Consider the following 21,168-nt stretch of genomic DNA (forward strand, 5'->3'; position numbering starts at 1 on the left):
ATATTCCTGGAATTTTCTTTTTGCTACCCTCACTATCTCTTTGTATTTCTTTTGCCACTATCTCTTTGTATTTCTTAAGCTCCTTTGTTTTCCTCATTCGGTCCGGTCTTCTATTTTATGTGTCATACTTTCTTGGCCTTAATGGCTTCATTTACAATCTTAGTCCATCACCCAGGCCTCTTTTTGGACATCAGAGACGGTTTCTTAATTTTTGAAGTATAATGTGCCTATAATTATGGTTTTAAAGATTGCCTTTTCAAACTTCCCTTTGAGTTCCTTCGGACCTGTATTCTTAATTTTGAGAAGTTCCTTTTATTTTAAGATAAATATGACTCTGAAGGAGTTGCCCTGTAGGCCATCCCTTCTTTGAATGTTGAAACATCTTGCATTTCAGGTAGTCCTCGACTTACAACCATTTCTTTAGTGACTGTTCAAAGTTACAAAGGCGCTGAAAAAGTGACTTATGACCATTCTTCACACTTTTGATCATTGGGGCATCCCCACGTCACATGATCAAAAGTCAACTGCTTGGCAACTGGCATGTTTTTATGACGATTGCAGTGTCCTGTGGTCATGGGATCCCCCTTTGCAAAGTTCTGACAAGCAAAGTCAATGGGGAAGCCAGATTCACTTAACAACCGGGTTACTAATTTAACAATTGCTGTGATTCACTTAACAACTGCAGCAGGAAAGGTTGTAACACGGGGCAAAAGTCACTTAACAAGCGTCTTGCTTGGCAACGGAAATTTTGGACTTAATTGTGGTCATAAGAACTAGCTGTATAGTCACACATATTTGTCTCACCCTGTGAGTATGTATGTAAGATCTAGTATCGACTCTTTCCTCATTGATGCCCTGATCAAATGCTCCAGGACATAATGATTCCTGGTAACTAAGAATTTTATCTCTCTCTCATGGTTTGAAGGCATATATTCATCTAGTCAATGTGTGGATAACTGAAAGGCAGATTTTGAAGTTGGTTATTTGGTATCACTTGTCAGTTCAAATATCATGGGTAATGCCTTACCCCTAACAAGTACATTTTCAAAACTGGGTTCCACTGGTTGAAAAACTGCAGCCAATTATAGATACTCAAATTTCCTTTGTCAGATTATAATTCTCCTAATTAGGCATGTGTGAGAGCAATCAATTAGTAACCATTGCGTAAAAAATAATTGAAAGAATACTAGTCTCATTAGGGAATTCTAATTGGTTCAATGTGATGCTCAGAATGGGGGGGGGGGTATAAATCCTAGTGAGAAAAACATTTATCTGTGTTTTATTATTTAAATCATTTTATTGAGTTATCTTTTTTCACATACATTAAACATGACATAAAGCAATTATGTTAGGCATTATAATGTTTATTAATAAGTTCCATAATCGCTTAATATTAATAGAGGAACAGATAGATTGTTTAGAGGAATTGGTTAGAGAAATATCGTGACCAGGTTAAATGCTGAAGGCAAAAGTTGTAGATAATTTAGATAATTACTTCTAAAGGAAATACATCATTTGTTATTTCTTCTGCTTGGTTTTAATGTGTGTTTTAAAATAATAGATAGTAACATAATCAGAGACTTTCATTAAATTTCCTAATCTTAAATTAGATTGATTTCATTTCTTCATCATTTCAAGATTCATTTCTTAAATTAGAAAATTAAAATCTCAAATAATATATGCATCTTAGTGTATGTTACCTACAAGTCAGTGTCTATAATGTTTTTTTTATTGTTAATTTCCTTTATAATAAGCAAGTTTCATGCAGCCCTTTTCCTAATTAGAAAGGCTGCTTTTGTGTAAAACAAACAATGCCCTTTTCATCTGTTCATACCAACTTTGGTTGGCAAAGGTCAATTTTGCCTGCAAATTCCAACTCCTGCTGTCAAGAAATCAAAGAATTATTGGTCATCTCCTTTAAAAAAAAAAAAGATTAAAAGAGCTAAAGTTTGCTTTGCATAAAATCATTGTGTTTATGGATGAAATTTAGGGCATTTTATTCTCTTAGGGGGTTTACTATTCCTAAAAATTGCATCCACTTTTACCTAATGAATAAGTTATACAATTGTTCAGAGATTTTCAATTATAGTAGGTAGGACAGATGAAAGTGTAGCATTTTCAGACCCCAAATCGAATCAGATAGCTCCTAAATAACTCCAAGGAAATCCATCCCTTTTCTGATTAACTGATCCAAGATTTGAATGGACCCTTATACAAATTTCTAATGCACAAAACCTCATGTCGCAACAAACTGAAAAACTTGTATTTTTTCATTGCAGATATTTTTTTTTTTTGGCTATAACTTTTTATGTTTGTTACCAAAGGGTTTTCAAGTTTTGTTTGCCACCAAATTGCAAATTCTCATCTCTCCCCACCACTCCCCTATTTTGACACTTGCGATCTTTTTCCTGGCTGATATTTTGAAAGTGAACCATTCTGTATAAGGTGTAAACGTGAAGAACCAAAAGCTTGTAGGAATAAAAAACAAAGCAGGCCAGTCAAATCCAAAAGATGAAAAGGTCAACTTGGAACTTCATAGTCTACATAATTGGAGAGCTGCTCCTTGCAGGGCATCAGAAAATGTAAATTCTCATTCCTGAGCAATCGATTCTGTGGACAAACCACAAATGAGACATCAGTCAATCATGCTGACATCAGACCAAAAATGTTTGCAAGGACAAATTGGAGAAAGAGCATTTTCATATGAGTGGAAGAGGGGGAGAACACTTGTTCTTTTTATTGGCACCGAAGACATCATTGTTCATCAGCATGGCAGTTTTTCTGAAGATGAGAACAATATTGCAAAGATACTTCATGGAATTAATAAAGAATGGGCACATTTGTTTAAATTTCTTATCTAATGCTGCAAGAAAGCCCTGCTCAAGCATTCCGTTCAAGTTCTGCATCATTCTTTGATCAAGAAATAAATTCACAAATAACCTGAGAATAAAACAAAGTTAAAATGACAGAAGGAAAGAGAGAAATAGATAAACAAAACAAAACAGAAAAATCAGAAAAATATGGAGCATTGGGAAGTGCTGAATGGAGGCCAGGGTGCCAAAATAGCTGTAGGCAGGTAGGTAGGTAGGTAGGTAGGTAGGTAAGTAGGTAGGTAGATAGGAAGGAAGGAAGGAAGGAAGGAAGGAAGGAAGGAAGGAAGGAAGGAAGGAAATAAATGTAGGATTGCATGAATCATTTCTCCAATCATTTGCCCAGATGAAAAACACTGGTGAAGACAGCCTATTTGTCTTCCAAAATACAACTAAAATCTATTTTTGGAGAAAAGCATTCGAAACTATTTCCAATGAAATTATCATTAATGTTAAATAGTAGAGATTATTTTGCTGGAGCTGGTTCATTGAAGTCATATAGGATCATCAAATTTCCTCAAAAGGCATGGCGCGAGAAGAATAAATCATACCACTAAAGGGGCTCTTTGGGGGAGAAGGGGTGGTTGAGAATGTGAAAAATAAATAAACAAACAAACAGATCCTATAGCTGGACACGATGGAAAAAATATTGAAAGTATTAAAGGAATTAATACAGCCACGAGGACAGATGTTTCACAAATGCTATCCATCATCTGCTGTTTACAAATTGTCACTCACCATTTCAGAATCAGTGGAACAGATGGTTTATGAAGAAGGATAAGGAGACTGAGAATGCAATAGTTCCCTCAACCAGATGGTGTTAATTCTGAATTCTCTTCTTATAGAACCCTTGAATCATATATGAGATTCTGCCAAATATGATTAATTGTTAGAATCATGGGAGACCATTTTGGGAATCTGACAAAATCAGTTGACTTCCATGAATGCTTGGGCATTCTTACTTTTAATTTAATTGTAAGATGATTGCAATATTTTTTAAACTATTAAAGTAATAGTGCAAATGTGGTTCTGCTTTCTGAGGTCCATATATGTCAATGTTTCCTTCCTTCCTTCCTTCCTTCCTTCCTTCCTTCCTTCCTTCCTTCCTTCCTTCCTTCCTTCCTTTTCCTTCTTCCCTCCCTCCCTCCCTCCTTCCTCCTCTCTTCCTTCCCTCCCTCCGTCTCCTTCCTTCCTTCCTTCCTTCCTTCCTTCCTTCCTTCCTTCCTTCCTTCCTTCCCTCCCTCCCTCCCTCCCTCCCTCCCTTCCTACATTCAACTTTATGCCATCTTAAGTGTGCTTTATTTACAAATCATTTATTCTATCTTACAACCATTTATACAATTGTTAATCTGTTAGACAAATTATAAATTTAACTAACTAAATATATTTAAGGCATTCATTTCTATTATCGAATACATTTTTTTTTCTTGGAATAATTATCCCCAAAGAGACATAAAAAACAATAAACAAAAGTCCAATTTAAATACATTTCCATGGAAACCCTATTGTCAATTGGAAAAACATTAGTTCTGTCCCACTTTATAAAATATCCAAAAATGAACCCTACTGTTTTATATCCTCTAAGGTATTTTGATAATATTTAATAAAGCTTTAATCTGCTATTATAACAATCTGCCACTTGTATACCCAGAATATTTCTCTGCTATTTAATAGGATAAAAAAATCCAAAACAAGGTAAAATATACAGTAAGAGTGGTAATATGCATTCTTGACATATTCCCCAATACATTTTAATTTACAGAAAAATGTTTGTAATAACAGGAGTGGAAGGATGAGAGTAATATATTTAAGCCAACAGTTGAAGGAAATCCATTTTATTCATGACATGTGCCAAAAACTCAATCTATAGTGCATCACAATATTTTTCTGCTTCTAATGGAGCAGTTTAAAAGTTGGGAACACTGAACTGTTAAAACTTCCACAAGGAATTTAATATTATCTGAAGCTTGATTCCATGGATGTCCATTGAAGGGATATCAAAGAAGCCAATATGGTGGTCATGATTAGGGAAGAGCCTTGGTAGTACAGTGGTCTAAGGCACCCTGTTATTAAGCTGGTTATTAAGACCAGCTGCCTGCAGTTACTGCAGGTTCGAATCTTGCCAAGGCTCAAGGTTGACTCAGCCTTCCATCCTTTCTAAGGTAGGTAAATTGAGGACCCAGTTGTGAGGGCAATAAGCTGACTTTGTATAAATATACAAAAGAATGAAGGCTATTGCTTAGCGCATTGTAAGCCGCCCTGAGTCTCCGGAGAAGGACGGCATATAAATCAAATTAAAAAAAACCTCCTTCCTTCCTTCCTTCCTTCCTTCCTTCCTTCCTTCCTTCCTTCCTTCCTTCCTTCCTTCCTTCCTTCCTTCCTTTCTCCCTCCCTCCCTCCCTCCCTCCCTTTTTATGGCACCCATCTCACTATCAAATGATTCTGGGTTGCTTTGTTGTTGTTAGATGTGAAGTCGTGTCCGACCCATCGCGACCCCATGGACAATGTTCCTCCAGGCCTTCCTGTCTTCTATCATCCTCTGGAGTCCATTTAAGCGTATGCCTACTGCTTCAGTGACTCCATCCAGCCACCTCGTTCTCTGTCGTCCCATTCTTCAGTTGCCTTCAATCTTTCCCAGCATTAGGCTCTTCTCCAGTGAGTCCTTCCTGGGTTGCTTATAACAGCATAAATAACAGTTTAAAACAATTAAAAGGTTAAGAGCCATGGTGGCACACTGGTTAGAATGCAGTATTGTGAACAATTTGATCCTGACAAGGCTCAATGTTGACTCAGCCTTCCGCCCTTCCGAAGTTGGTAAAATGACCCAGATTGTTGGGGACAATGTGCTGACTCTGTACATTGCTTAGAGAGTGCTGTAAAGCACTATGAAGAGGTATATAAGTCTAAGTGCTGTTTCTATCTAAGCCGTGGTGGCGCAGTTGTTAGAATGTAGTATTGTAGGCTAATCATGCTGACTGCCAGCAGTTCAATCCTGACCGGCTCAAGGTTGACTCAGCCTTCCATCCTTCTGAGGTAGATTAAATAAGGAGCCAGACTGTTGGGGGCAACATGCTAACACTGTAAGCCGCTTAGAGAGGGTTTTAAAGCACTATGAAGTGGAATTTAAATCTAAGTGCTATTGTTAACATTAAAACCTAGGCATTGGAAGTAAAACATTAAAACTAAGAACAAAGTGGATAAAAGAAGCAAAGACAAGACAGGGTGGAGGTGGGATCTTCTCATCTCCTAGCCACCTCCAAAATAGGGCGCCCCCATCAGGACCCCAAGCCACTTGGCAGAGCCAGGTCCTTTTGGAAGGCCAAGAGGGTGGCGGTGGATGTGATTTCAAAGGGCATGATATTCCAAAGGGTGGGAGACATGCCAGCTGCAATTCCTTGGCTGGGAATGAGATCTGGCACATGCCCCTTCTGCCAGAACAAGAGGGGCGAACCGATCCCATTGAGGTGAGAAGGTTGTTCCTCAGGTAACATGCATGCATCACTGATGTATGTTTTAAAGGGGGGGGGGCTCAGGAGCACAGCTGCATTTATCAATGTGACTTTTTTGATATCACCCATCCATAGATGCCTCCAAGACTTGATACCCTTTCATTAACCCAGCTTGCGCGAGATGCATTATAGACTAAACTCCCTGTAACCAATTCTATCATCTATGGTGGACATGTGATAAAAAAATGGAGTATAATTCATATTTTAATACAGAAAATTTTGAAAATGAAGATAAAGATGAAACCAGAAATTTTCCTTTTGGGCTTAATGGAAAAAGAACTGGAGAAAAAATTTGGAACTTTGTTACTATATATGTTGACAGCAGGAAGACTATTGTATGCATAAAAATGGAAGGATACTTCAATTCCTATTATGGACAAATGGTTGCAGAAGTTGATGGAGTTGATGCAGCAAAATAGTGTGGACATAATATACTTAGACTTCAGCAAGGCATTCGACCACAACCTACTTCTTCATAAGCTAGAAAAAAGTGGGATAGATAGCTTCACCACCAGATGGATTCGCAACTGGCTGACAAACTGTACTCAACGAGTATCCTTAATGGGTCTAAGTCTACCGGGAGAGAAGTAAGCAGTGGGTAAGGTTCCGTCTTAGGCCCAGTACTCTTCAATATTTTCATAAACGATTTAGATGAGGGAATAGAAGGGGAACTCACCAAATTTGCAGATGATACTAAGCTGGCAGGAATAGCTAACACCCTAGAAGATAGGCTCAAGATCCAGATGGATCTTGACAGACTTGAACACTGGGCCCTATCTAACAAAATGAAATTCAATGTAGAGAAAAGTCCTACACTTAGGTATGAAAAACCAAAAGCACACATATAAACTGGGGGAAACCAGGCTTAATAGCAGTGACTGTGAGAGGGATCTTGGAATCTTAGTGCACAACCAGCTAAATATGAGCCAGCAGTGCAGTGGCAGCTAAAAAAGCCAATGAAATCCTAAATTGCATTAACAGTGGGATACAATCAAGATCAAGTGTGGTACTAATATCACTCTATAAAGCCTTATTAAGGCCACACCTAGAATACTGCATTCAATTTTGGTCACTACACTGTGAAAAAGATGTTGAGAGTCTAGAAAGAGTGCAGAGGAGAGCAACCAGGATGATTAGGGACTGGAGACTAAAACATATGAAGAACAGTTGCAGGAACTGGGCATGGCTGGTCTAGTGAAGAGAAGGACCAGGGGAGACATGAGAGCAGTCTTCCAATATTTGAGGGGCTGCAACAGAGAGGAGGGGGTCAAGCTCTTTTCCAAAGCACCTGAAGGCCAGACAAGGAATAATGGATGGAAACTGACCAAGGAGAGATTCAACCTAGAAATGAGGAGGAACTTTCTGACAGTGAGAACAATCAATCCATGGAACAGAAGTTGCCTTCGGAAGTGGTGGGAGCTTCATCACTTGAGACTTTCAAGAAAATATTGGACTGCCATTTGTCAGAAATGGTGTAGGATCTCCTGCTTGAGCGGGGGGTTGGACTAGATGGCCTATAAGGTCCCTTCCAACTCTGTTAATCTGTTAAATTGGCTGAAATGGCAAAATTGACTATTTTGATCAAAGAAAAGAATATAAATACTTTTATTTCCACATGGGGACTGCTTCTGAACTTTGTGCTTGAAGTGGAAAAGAATGAAACTTTGATTTTGGGTTTTACCAATTAGACTGACAGCTCCTTATAGAAATGGCTAAATTATTATGAAAAAGCAAAAAGTTGTGATTGGATGTTAATGTCTTATTTTACTGCAACAGAGAGAGTTGGAAGTCAATGTTTTTTTTTCCTAATCCTTCCTCACTTCTCTTCCCCCCCCTTCCTCCCCACTGCTTTCCTATTTACTTTTGTATTTTGTATCATATTTTATCTTATAACTAAAAAAAAGTTAAACCTGGAAAAAAAACTTTCTGTAACCAATGCGCTATTAACAATTCTGTATCTTTTGCCATGCAACACATTAGCAACATTTTTGCATAAAGTAATATAGGTTTCTAATCAATATTACTAGGTTTGTTCGCTATTGGAGAGTTGTCAAAGATGGATCAAATAGAGTGCTAGGTTAATATCATTAGTTGCATAGAAATGAATCTTAGAAAACTTTCCTTAAATTTCCATATCTTCATTGTTTCCTTGGTTTGATGCTCACTGCGTTATCTTTTCTATAAACACAAAAGGTCAAGAATTGGATTGTCCAACTTTCCCATCGTTTTTTCCCTTCGTTCTCATGCACAGTCTCGTGTATCTTTGCTTCTGAAACCCAACTGTTTATACCAAAGAAGTGCCTGATGCAAATCTAACTGGTTTAAATGAGGCACAAATAGGAACACTGAATGATTTTGCACATCTTATTCCTAAAGAACACATATTTGAAATGCTCTCCTGATATTTCTGGGCTTTTAACTCAGAACTGAGTGTTTTTGTTTCCCTCTGCAGTTGTACACTCCTTGTTATTTGGCAAACACCCACCCCTCACCACAGAATTTGGTCTTGTCATTACACCACTGGAAGGAAATTAGCAAAGAGTGTTTTGTTGGCTAGGTAATAAAAGCTAGAATCAGTTTAATTGCTGTCTTCTCACTTTCTGAAAGCCCCAAGAGAAACTAAGGGGGGAAAAAAAGTCTTAGCACCTTGAAGTTTGTGAGAACTGCAGTTGGATAATTTTCTCCTTTGTTTCTAAAATATTCTAAAAGATAATCTCATTCCTTCTAAAATATAGAAGAGCTTCTTATTTGATAGCAGATAGCTTTATACCTTGCAACAAATGAATGAAGATTGGAACACTAAAGTTATAACTTTAAAAAAAAAGCATGCTCAAGAGTGGTGCTTCCATAAAAGAAAATATAGATAAGATTTATTTAGGAAATAACAGGTTGATGGGAAAGTTACTTAAGTGTTTCTGTAGCTAAAAGCTTCTACTGTGCTCCCTGACTTTATGGAGAGAGAGCAAATATGGTTAAGTACTTGAACTGTGCAGGCGAGAGACACAACTGAATTGAGATTGAAAGGAAGTGATAAAGGCCCCAAGAGAATCAGGCCAATCAATAAGAAATATATTATATAGAGACATGCAAAGTTATTTCAGATAGAAGAGACTAAAGTGCTGAATCCCATTGCAAACAACCTCAACATTTATTGTTCCTGATGATCAAAATGTTTATGGGTGCAGAAAACCAGTGCATATGCCAGATTTTGACATATGAATTTGATGATTTTTACATTTTAAAAAGGGGGAAATTTTTTTTTATTTAAACCCCCCCCCCCCCCATTTTTTGGAGGGAAAATGGACATTTTATTATAGTCTTAAACTAAGAGTTGAAAGTGTTTTCTATACCTTTAGAAGAAAAAGTCAGAAGTTATTCTTTGTATATACTGTATTTTTCAGGGTATAAGACACACTTTTTCCCTCCCTAAAAGAGGGTAAACATTTGGGTGCGACTTATACACCAAATCTAGCCCTGCCCACCCGCAAATGCAGCCTCTCAAACAGAGAGCCTCCCAAACAGCCTCCAAAAGCTCCGTTTGCAAAGGAGCTTCTCTTTGCAAAGGCAGCCTCTCAAGCGGAGCTTTTGGAGGGTGAAAAAGCAAGGCGCAGAGACCAAAATGGCAACCCGGAACAGCTGCTGCCTTGTCGGACCGGTTCCGTGCTTTTCTGCTGTACTCACTGGAGTGCCCTGCGACGATCAGCTGCATTTTTGAAGCTGCGTATCTGCCCCAACAAGGCACGTGTGCTCACAACCACAACAGGTGAACCTGTTGCTAAAGTTCACCTCTGGGAACAGCTGATTGGGGGTATTCCGGGAGGCAGTCCACCCGCCAATCAGCTGCTCATGCTGAATCAGGCTAATGTGCTGAAGCTGACCAGGCTGTTTGCTAAGGACACTAGCCAGATGAATACCGATGGATGCTGGTAGGCAGAGGCAGATTTTTTTTTTCGTATTTTCCTCCCCCAAAACTAAGGTGCGTCTTATACTCCAGAGCATTTTATATTCTGAAAAACATAGTATTTGTGTTTTTCTTTCCATTTCTTTATACTTTTTCACACTTACATCCCTATTCTCTTTCTATACTTTATTGTCTGTCTGGATTGTTAATTTATGTTGTTTTTTATGTCCATGCTTTGTAAAATGTAATAAAATTATTTGCAGCAGAAAGCCAGTGAGTGCAAAGTTCAATTCACACATTAACTAAAGCAAGGAAAGACTGAAATGGTACGAGGTGTCCGACATTATTTGAATCAATCCCCCTTAATTTATGCTGGAACTATTCAGCAGTTTCATCCACAATCAAAGCCATCTTTGGATCGTGCATTAAATGCACCAATGTTATGACAGTGTGGTCAGCTATTGTTTGCTTTGTTGAGCATATCAGAAAGGATAAAGGAAATAAATTCATATGAGGGACAGACTTCCGATAACGCATATATAGTGGAAATCGTAGTCAACCAGGAACCACAAATAAACAAGTTCGTTTATTTATTTTTTTATTTATGTTTCATATTTCTGAACTGTCCATCAAAAAGTTGTCTTTTTGTTGTTCTAGTTGGGAAAATACTGAAAAAAGGGGCTTATTCTAATAAGAAAGTTTTTTGTTTTATTTTGTTTTCAGTATAACAGTCCACCATCAGTTCTGTTTTAATTTAGTCCAGGCTGGACTAGTTCATGGGCATTTGGGCTCAAATTGCTATTCAACAATGAAGCTGATTTAGTAAGTTACTGTTTATCAGCCCAAGTTATCCCCCAAGGTTGCTGCTATCAGAATAATGAGACTTCTCAGGATGCCATCTTGAGTAGACAGTAGAGTATAGTAGAGCAGAGCAGAGTAGAGCAGAGTAATTCATTCGTTTGCCCACCTTAGAGTAAAGGTGGGCAAACAGATGAATGAATGAATGAATGAATTGAATGAATGAATGAATTGAATGAATGAATTGATTGATTGATTGACTGAATGAATGATTAATATGACATGCTAGATTGCAGATTCCATCTAAATTTGGATCTGAAATACCTATTCAGTTATTCTTCACCGCTAGATTAAAAATCTTGGTAAGATTTTGAGCTCCTATGAAAACCTTACTCTTTTTCCTTCTTTTCAGGTATGTTGATTTTTTTTTAAGAAAAAGAGATCACCTTTCTATTTTTAAAATATTCCCCATTAAAGCCATAAATGGAATTTAACTGATAGAAATCCTAGTGTTGGGAGTCAAACTTTTTCCCACTGTGTTGACTCTTAAGATGCCTTCTTTCACTCTTACTTAAAAAAATAAACATTTTATTGTCCAATATTTACACTTTAGTATTGATATCATCCTTTGAATATTGAAGTTGGACACAGAGAGGAGGGGGCCAAGCTATTTCCAAGGCACCCGAAGGCCAGGCAAGGAATAATGGATGGAAACTGACCAAGGAGAGATTCAATCCAGAACTAAGGAGAAATTTTCTGGCAGTGAGAACAATCAACCCATGAAACAGAAGTTGCCTTCGGAAGTTGTGGGAGCTTCATCACTGGAGGCTTTCAATAAGAGACTGGACTGCCATCTGTCAGAAATGGTGTAGGGTCTTTTGCTTGGGCAGGGGGTTGGACTAGATGACCTACAAGGTCCCTTCCAACTCTGTTAAATCGTTATTAAGTTTTTGATGTGTCCACCTTCAGCACCAGCAAAGAGCTAGGATCTTGTCTCTGGACAAAGGTGTGTACAGATGGAACTCCAATGCTACTATTTATATCAACCCTTTTGAAAAGGAAACTAGACTGTGGGATTCAAAATCATTTGTCTTTGCAAAAAGAAAAAAAAGCAGAGGCCAAGTTCAAAGGCAGTCATGAATGATTAGGAAGCTGGAAGCATGGATGAAATCAAAAGCAGGAGCCCACATCTAAGGAACTTTTGCTACATTAGATAGCATCCTCATGCAGATGATTCCTCATTTAAGGAATCAGTTCTTTATAAGACCAGAGTGAAAATTCATCTTGTCCTAAAAGTTTCCTTTTAAAGCACAGCGCTCTTGCCTTATAGACTTGCATTAAGTTCACAAATGATAAATGATCTTTTCACCATATTAACATGTTTTTTTCTTAGTAGAGATCATGAACTTTAACTTTCTTCAGAGCGATTTCTCTTTGCAGTATAACAATTTAATAGGATGCCATCTCCAAATTTGGTAGGGAAATGGACAAGAACATGGTGCTGTCCAGAACTAAGGAGAAATTTTCTGTCAGTGAGAACAATTATTCAATGTAATAGCTTGCCCCCTAGGATCGTGGGTGCTCCATCACTGGAGGTCTTAAAAAATAGACTGGGCAACCATTTGACTGGCATGGTGTAAAGTTTCCTCTTTGAGCAGTGGTTGGACTCGAAGACCTCCGAGGTGTCTTCCAACCCTATGTTTCTATGTTCCATATTGGAATTATGTTCCTCTAGCATTGTGATTGGGACTCATGGCTAAGACGCTGAGCTTGTCAATCAGAAGGTCGGCAGTTCAGCAGTTCGAATCCCTAGTGCCATGTAACGGGGTGAGCTCCCGTTACTTGTCCCAGCTTCTGCCAACCTAGCAGTTCGAAAGCACCTAAAAATGCAAGTAGAAAAATAGGGACCACCTTTGGTGGGAAGGTAACAGCGTTCCGTGCACCTTTGGCATTTAGTCATGCCGGCCACATGACCATGGAGACATCTTTGGACAGTGCTGGCTCTTCAGCTTTGAAATGGAGATGAGCACCGCCCCCTAGAGTTGGGAACGACTAGCACATATCTGCGAGGGGAACCTTTACCTTTAGCATTGTGATGCAATGACCATAAAGGCTTAACTGTAGCATTGATATATTTATAAAACAGCATGCCAGGAAATGTTAATTTTGGAGAAGAAATAGTGAAACCTGCTTACATATTCTTGCCATTATTAGTGCCTTTTCATGATTTTTCCTCTCCTTTCTTTGTTGGATTGATGTAATCCCAAGGCATACGATTTAATACAATTTATTTCTGGAAAGTGTCCTTTTTTCTCCTTATACCTGATTTAAGAAAGGAAGTGGTTAAAAAAAATGTCCCAGAAAATGGCCACATAAAGAGCTTAATATCTTTAACAATTTTGCAAAGATCAGTACAAATTTAATTTTATAACACTTGGAAGAGGCATTGTGTACATTAGTACAGAATGCCCCTGAAATCAATACAGGACAATCTCATTCCCCAAAGTCAAAAATGTCATCTATTAAGAGAGAGAGACAGAGAGAGGAAGGGAGGGAGGGAGGGAGAGAGAGATAGAGAGACAGACAGAGACAGAGGGAGGGAGGGAGAGAGAGGGAGAGACAGAGAGAGACAGACAGAGAATCATAAACTTTAACTTTCTTCAGTGCGATTTCTCTTTGCAACGTAAGGATTAAGAAGACAGTTTGCCAATTTAATGAGATGCCATCTCAAAATTTGGTAGGGAAATGGACAAGAACTCTTGAAAACAATCTTAATCTTGGTTCTAATGAGGGAAAGGCTGTGAAAACTCCCAGGTAAGTATCTCACTGCCTGTCTCTTTGCATCTACCATTATCTTTTATTTTCCTCCTGGATTCCTGGTATCTTAGCAACCGTGCAGGCCTGATAACCTTAATAGACCCAGAAATGACACTCTAGAAATCTATCACTGAAGGCCTGGTGCTTAGACTAATGGCACTCTTTGATGGTAGATCTCAAACTGCAGAGATATGGTTGGATTAACAGGTTTTCTCGCCTGAGCTGTCATCTTTTTTGGTTGGTTACACAGACAAGGAAACGGTTGGTAATCCAGATTGAATCTAAACAGATTTCCACAGATACAGACAAGCTGTTTGTTCAATAAACTATGGAAATTTTGTTTTTAAAAAATTGAGGAACGGTAATTGTGATGTCCTATTGGATCTTGGAAGCATATAGGATTCTTTTATGAATCAAGGGTGATTATCCAGCATTTATGGACAGTAGATGGTGGGTGGCACTTGAAGGCTGGTAGGAAGCTTATTAACTGCTTGGCAGCTGCTCTCAATCTGGAATCATCTCAGTGGATACCAGATTTTGGATAAATGGTTGGAAGAGCACGGAGGAAGGCAGGGTGAGTTTCAGATCTTCATTAATATTCGTTGAAAGTGTCGTGACACTGGCGCCAGTCCACGAAAGGAAGGAAAGCATCAAAGAGGACAGATTGTCTGTTCAATGTATTGGAATAAAGTATGTCCCAACCAGGATTTTATAATCCTGCTGTTCATTTTCTGATAACCTCTGAGACTGCATGCCTTCTGCATTGTGAATCCCTTCTCTCTTTATCCTTCAGTCCATTCCTTTCCATGTCCACATTAATTCATGTAGTGGTTTAAAGGTCTCAATTCTGCATAAAAAAGCATATTTAAAAATACATTTCTGAACTTCTCAAAACCATCTTCCTAAGGATATCTATATCTATATCTATATCTATATCTATATCTATATCTATATCTATATCTATATCTATATCTATATCTATATCTATATCTATATCTATATCTATATCTTAATTAAAATTTGCTCTTTGATGGCCATATTTGGATATGTTTTTGTCCTGTACACTGGTGTTGATTCATGTTAAAATAGAGATAACATGATAGTTTGAAATATTTCTATTCCCGAAAACTGCTTGAAAGTCTCATGTGATATTGAATGAATCTACTGCCAAGGTAGGAAGCTCATTTCTGTGACCTTCTGAGTATATCAATTACAGTTTGTGGGTATCAGCAGCACAATTTTGTGGCATTTGAAACCCAAAAACCCATAATACAAACCCTCAAATAGTCTTAACACAATTAAAAACAAACAAGCAAACAAACCAGAAACAATTCTCAAATTGTTCCTCAATATGAAAAGACAATTGACTCTATCAAGTCAAACTGGAAGCAATACCAACCTTCCCTTAATCATATGATTTATTTTGAAGTTTTATCTGACTGCCTCTCAGGTAAGACTCCATTGGGGAAGAATCTTGGTTAGTTTTGTTCCCCTTAGGTGAAAAACTTTTTGACAACTGCATTGTTATCTTTTAGACGTCAGCCATAAAAAACTCGCTAGAGATTTTAGAAAATAAATCACATCAATGGATATCTTTTTACATTCAACATTTTCTAAATCTCTATGACCTGTCTAATTTTTTTTTTACTGCTCCAGTGCAGATAGTCACTTTTTTTGTTACAACCCTAAATAGCTACAGGCTATTTTCAGTTGCCTCCCACGGAATAACATTTGCAAACAGAATGAAAAATGGTTTCCTAAAATCTAATAACGCTGTAAGGAGGGGCACCTTACTGTGGTTATAATTTCTAGGTCACAACAAATTGGCATTACAATGTGGAATATTCTAATAAATGAATTATACCATTTCCTATTTCCTCCCACCTCCTGCAGAGAAGATTAAAAACAATACACTTAGCCCTCCACTAACAACCCTAATTGATCCGAGAATTACAATTGTAAATCATGCCAGTTATTAAGAGGATCATCATGTAACCCAACAAAATTTGAAACGTTACTGTTTCCATTGCTGTTAAGTGAATCCATGGTTATTAAGTAAATTTGGTCATTAAGTGAATCCATTGTCTACAATGGACTTTTTTGTTGAAAAAATTGGACTTTTTTTGTACTAGCAATATAGATACCCTGTTTTCCCGAAAATAAGACATCCTTTGATAATAAGCCCAGTCGGGCTTTTGAGTGCATGTGCTAAAATAAATCTCCCCCTGAAAATAAGCCCTCCCTGAAAATATTTAAACGCAGAGCTAGAAATCAGGTAAGACGTCAAGAGGAGCCCTATCTTGCTCCACGAGCCCCAAAATAATAAGACCTCTCCAAAAATAAGGGCAAGTGCCAATATTTATTATTTCGGGGTTAAAAAAAAATACAAGACAGGGTCTTATTTTTGGGGAAACATGATATATATATATGCATATTCTTTCTAGCCAGGTTTTACCTACGTAAGCTAAGATGTTCTACAGCCCTGGTTCTGTGAAATCTCATTCACAAATTTCTGGGCTTTTTGTATCTTGCTGACAAACAGCAACTCTTTGCTGCTCATTGGGAGACTCAGATAGCTATTTCTGCCTTGTAAGGCATCATCAGTGAGCCACACCCTCTTCTCAAGTATCCTCCCTGTAAAGGTACAATGTTTCTTTTTCTTTTTCGTAGGCTTTTATGTGCATATTCTTTCTAGCCAGGTGTTACCTACATAAGCTAAGATGTTCTACAGCCCTGGTTCTGTGAAATCTCCTTCTAATTTTACAAACTATTTTTTTAAAAAAATATCAGGCATCAATAAAGCCACTCATTGGCATGGCATCATGTCATTTAATTCCATATTTGGACATCTTAGAATTTTGAATTACACACAGAATTCACCCAATATTGTATCCAACTGAAATATAGTTTCTTCTAATTATGATCTGTGGAATATGACAGTGGACAGGTTCATAAATAATTGTACTAAGCCCATATCAGAGGAGCTACTATGGCTTAATATGGCTGGGTAAACTCAGCCATACAGTTGGAAGATGTTCTTTCATCTCAATAAAGCTCAGCTCTGGGCAGAATTGGCAGTTAGGAAGTCCTGACAGATGGTCATCTAACCTTTAGTTAAATATCTGCAATGAAGGATAACTTGCCACCCACCAAGACGGTCTGTTATTCCATGAAACATCTCAGTCCTTTTGATCTTTGCTTGTTTCATGTCAGTGTTTGCTTTAAATATATTAATGTGATAGGAGGAAATTCAATCTATTTTACTGTTGGTTTCGTTTGTTGTTGTTTAGTTCAGTAAAACGTTGACAACAGTTCACTTTTCCAAGTCTTCCTAGCAGGTTTTTTTTTTTTTTTTTTGCAGGCACAGGATTTAATGTGAAAAGAGATCTTTATGGGCTTCCTTTATGTCTTTATTGGTAATCGCTTGTGATAGAGAATAAGATTATCTTTAAGTCCTGCAATCTTGGACAGTACCACACTGCAAGCATGCTGAACAGTAGGATAGAAAATATTACTGTGGAACCAACCTGGAATTTCATTCACGTATGTCAGATCCTTTATAGATTGATTAGTCTTACATCCTTATGAAAAATTGAAAACAAGAAAAGATATAAATCCAGGGTAAAATAGATAAAAGGAAAATACAATAATAAAATCCATATTTGGTACAAAGCTGGTTTAGTCTAGAGCGGGTGTCGGCAACCCACGGCTCCAGAGCCGCATGCAGCTCTTTCATCCCCCAGCTGTGGCTCCCTATTGGCTGAACCCATCACTGGTGGGCCCCACCCCTCGCCCTCCCAGTCACTCCTCGCCTGACCTGAGAAGGTATGATGATGGCGGGGGATGGAGACTCGCTCCATATTCCAGAGCAGAAGCAAAGCTCTCCTGTACTTGCCTCATCTTGCGGGCACTTCTTCCAGGACTTTTTCTGGCCCTTGTTGGTGCTGTGTGCACCTCGGTTGGTTGGGGAGACGCGCTACTTGCTCTTTGCCCTGAGACACTGGCCTAGTCTGGCTTGGCCGATGCTCCTAACCCTAATCCGAAGGCCAGACAAGGAATAATGGATGGAAACTGATCAAAGAGAGATTCAACCTGGAAATAAGGAGAAATTTTCTGACAGTGAGAACAATCAGCCAATGAAACAGAAGTTTTAATTTAATAATTTAATATTTAAATTTATATACCGCCCTTCTCCCGAAGGACTCAGGGCGGTGAACAGCCAGAAGTAAAAAACATCAAATACAAAATATAAAAAACAATTTAAAAATGAATTAAACAATTTGGCCCGACAGTTAAAATCCCCCATTAAAATCCAAATTAAAATACACAATTGGAGAGATTAGGCCAGCCCGACTTGATGAAATAAAAAAGTTTTGAGGGCCCGATGGAAAGTACGTAAGTCCGGAATCCTCTGTATCTCCGGGGGGAGCTTGTTCCAGAGGGCAGATGCTCCCACAGAGAAAGCTCTCCCCCTGGGGGCTGCCAGTCGGCATTGTTTGGCCGATGGCACCTGGAGGAGCCCCTCTCTGTGGGAGCGTACTGGCCGGTGGGAGGCTCTCGGTGGCAGAAGGTGGTCCTGTAAATATCCCGGCCCTAAGCCATAGAGCGCTCTAAAGGTGGTCACCAACACCTTGAATCGCACCCTGAGGACCACCGGGAGTCAATGTAGCTCACGCAGGAGAGGTGTTACATGGGAGCGCCATGACGCTCCCATAATCACCCGCGTGGCCACATTCTGGACCAGTTGGAGCCTCCGGGTGCTCTTCAAGGGGAGCCCCATGTAGAAAGCATTGCAGTAGTCCAGGCCTTCTGAAGTTGCCTTCAGAAGTTGTGGGAGCTTCATCACTTGAGACTTTCAAGAAGACATTGGACTGCTATTTGGCAGAAATGGTGTAGGGTCTCCTGCTTGGGTGGGGGGTTGGACTAGATGACCTACAAGGTCCCTTCCAACTCTGTTAATCTGTTAATCTAATATCTAAGCCTAAGGAGGGCATATAGTTGACAATCAAACCAAACACAAGCAATATCTTCAATGGCTGGGACACCGCATATCCAGGTCTACTTATGATGTGGCAGGTGGTGAAAGCACCCATATTTGGCCACGGAACCCAACAACATTCACATATGCACACAGACCTTCCGGATATATGCAAAGGACAGTTTGAGTGGACGATCACTTAAACATGAGCCAGCAGTGCAGGGCAGCGGCCAAAAAAGCTAATACAATCCTGGATTGTATAAATAGGAGGCATAAAATCAAAATCACATGAAGTATTGTTACCGCTTTATAAAGCCTTAGTAAGGTCACACCTGTATCCAGTTTTTGTCACCACATCATAAAAAGATGTTGAGACTTTGGAAAAAGTGCAAAGAAGAGCAACTAAGATGATTAAAGACCTGAAGACTAAAACATATGAAGAACAGTTGCAAGATTTAAGTTTGGCTAATCTAGAGAAAAGAAGGATTGGGGGGGGGGCATGATTGTAGGGTTCCAGTATTTGAGAGGTTGCAGGAGGGGGTCAGTTTATTTTCCAAAGCCAGAAGGCAGGTCAAGAAATAATGGATTGAAACTAATCAAGGCAGTGGTGAAATCTAAAAGTGGTTTGAAATCTGAAGTGGTTGTAGAAAAAAATGCTTTTAAGCCTTTGAGGATCCCAGCTGAGCCGGGCGATCAGCAGAGGCTTTTTTTTTTTTTTTTAACTTTTAAAAGCATTTTTTCGGCCAAAGAGGTTGTAGAAAAAATGCTTTTAAAAGTAAAAAAAAAAAGCCTCTGATGATTGTGTGGCTCAGCTGGGCATGGGGGGGGGCAGGGATTTTTGCTACCGGTTCTCAGAACCACCCGCCTCCATCGCTACTGGATCGGGCGATCCAGTCCAAACCGGGAGCATTTCACCCCTGAATCAAGGAGAGTAGCAACCTGGAATTAAGGAGAAAATCCTTAACAGTGAGAACAATTTACCAGTGGAACAGCTTGCCATCAGAAGTTGTGGGCTCTTCATCACTGGAGGTTTTTAAGAAGAGACTGGATAGCCACCTGTCTAAAATGGTATAGGGTCTCCTGCTTGAGCAGGGGGTTGGAGTAGAAGACCTCCAAGGTCCCTTCCAGCTCTATTCTGATTCTGTTGTCACATGGGGGAACACGAAAGGACCCTCCCCAAAGGTTGTGTTACTTTTGGTGATCAGGCATTCCCTGGCCAATGGTGTTGTCCACAGCAAATCCTTTCAACCTAGTGCTTCTGAGATGAATACAGGCAGTTCTCACACAATCCTTTTAGAAAATAAAAGATTTTGTTCTGTTTTATTTTAACAAGGACCAAAGTGGATGGAGAGAGAATTCTGGGGTGTGGATTTAAAGATTAGGGGCTGTTGAAATATTTGTCATATCAATGGGAGACATGTCAGACATGTCTCTGGCAAGGAAGGTAACGTTAAGGAAGGGAGATGTTTGGAAAAGGTACGGAGAGCCTCAGAAGTGCTTACACATATTGTTGTGAGCTTTGTGGGCCCTGGACCTCCCTGTGTCCTTCTTCTGCAACACAAATGACAATTTTTGCTTTGGAGTCAGCAGGAATTGCGGCATCTGGAGGAACCCAAAAAGGTCTGGAAACCTCTTCTCTGCGCATCCGAGAGCATGAATGCTGATGAGCTGTATAAAAGCACAAAGCCGGGGGATGTTTTCCAAGCTAAACCAAATGATTAATTATTGGAGAAGTCACCGTTGGGGGTAGAGATCTGCCCTGTAGCATAAGCAGGAAGGATTAAGATGGGCTAAATTTTTCTGACTGCAGCCTCCTAATTTTGGCCATTGGATGCCAAGCACATCGCCTTTGCTCTCTGCAACTCCAGCTGACGATGTAGCTTCATGCATTAATTTGTGTTTGTGGTGCGTGCGCATGCAGGCTTCATTGGATTATTTACTTTGTGGCTCTCAGAGAGACAAAGGCAATTGACGCAAGTGGCAAGATCATGGATGTTTCATTCTAAGGGGATTTGCTAAGGACGCATAAGAGCAGGCTAATCACAGCAGTGAGTGAGAGTAAGCATGAGCTTGTTTGGACACTAACATAGTCCAACTCCTCCTTGCTAAATTCTTCAGCAATCATTTTCTGGAACTTCCAGCATTGCCCTAAAGGGGGAAACAGTTGCCAATACTGTGACATTGGCAAACTACCCATATAATCTATGCAGCTGGGTCATAGGAGAATCATCTTAGGGCATCAAATAGTGCAGACTGGCTGAGCTATTCATGGTGCTGAGGGAAATTTCACATGCA

Source organism: Pituophis catenifer, unplaced genomic scaffold (genome assembly GCF_029215685.1).
Source record: "Pituophis catenifer annectens isolate HBS135680 unplaced genomic scaffold, rPitCat1.0.hap2 SCAF_11, whole genome shotgun sequence".
Lineage (NCBI taxonomy): Eukaryota > Metazoa > Chordata > Lepidosauria > Squamata > Colubridae > Pituophis > Pituophis catenifer.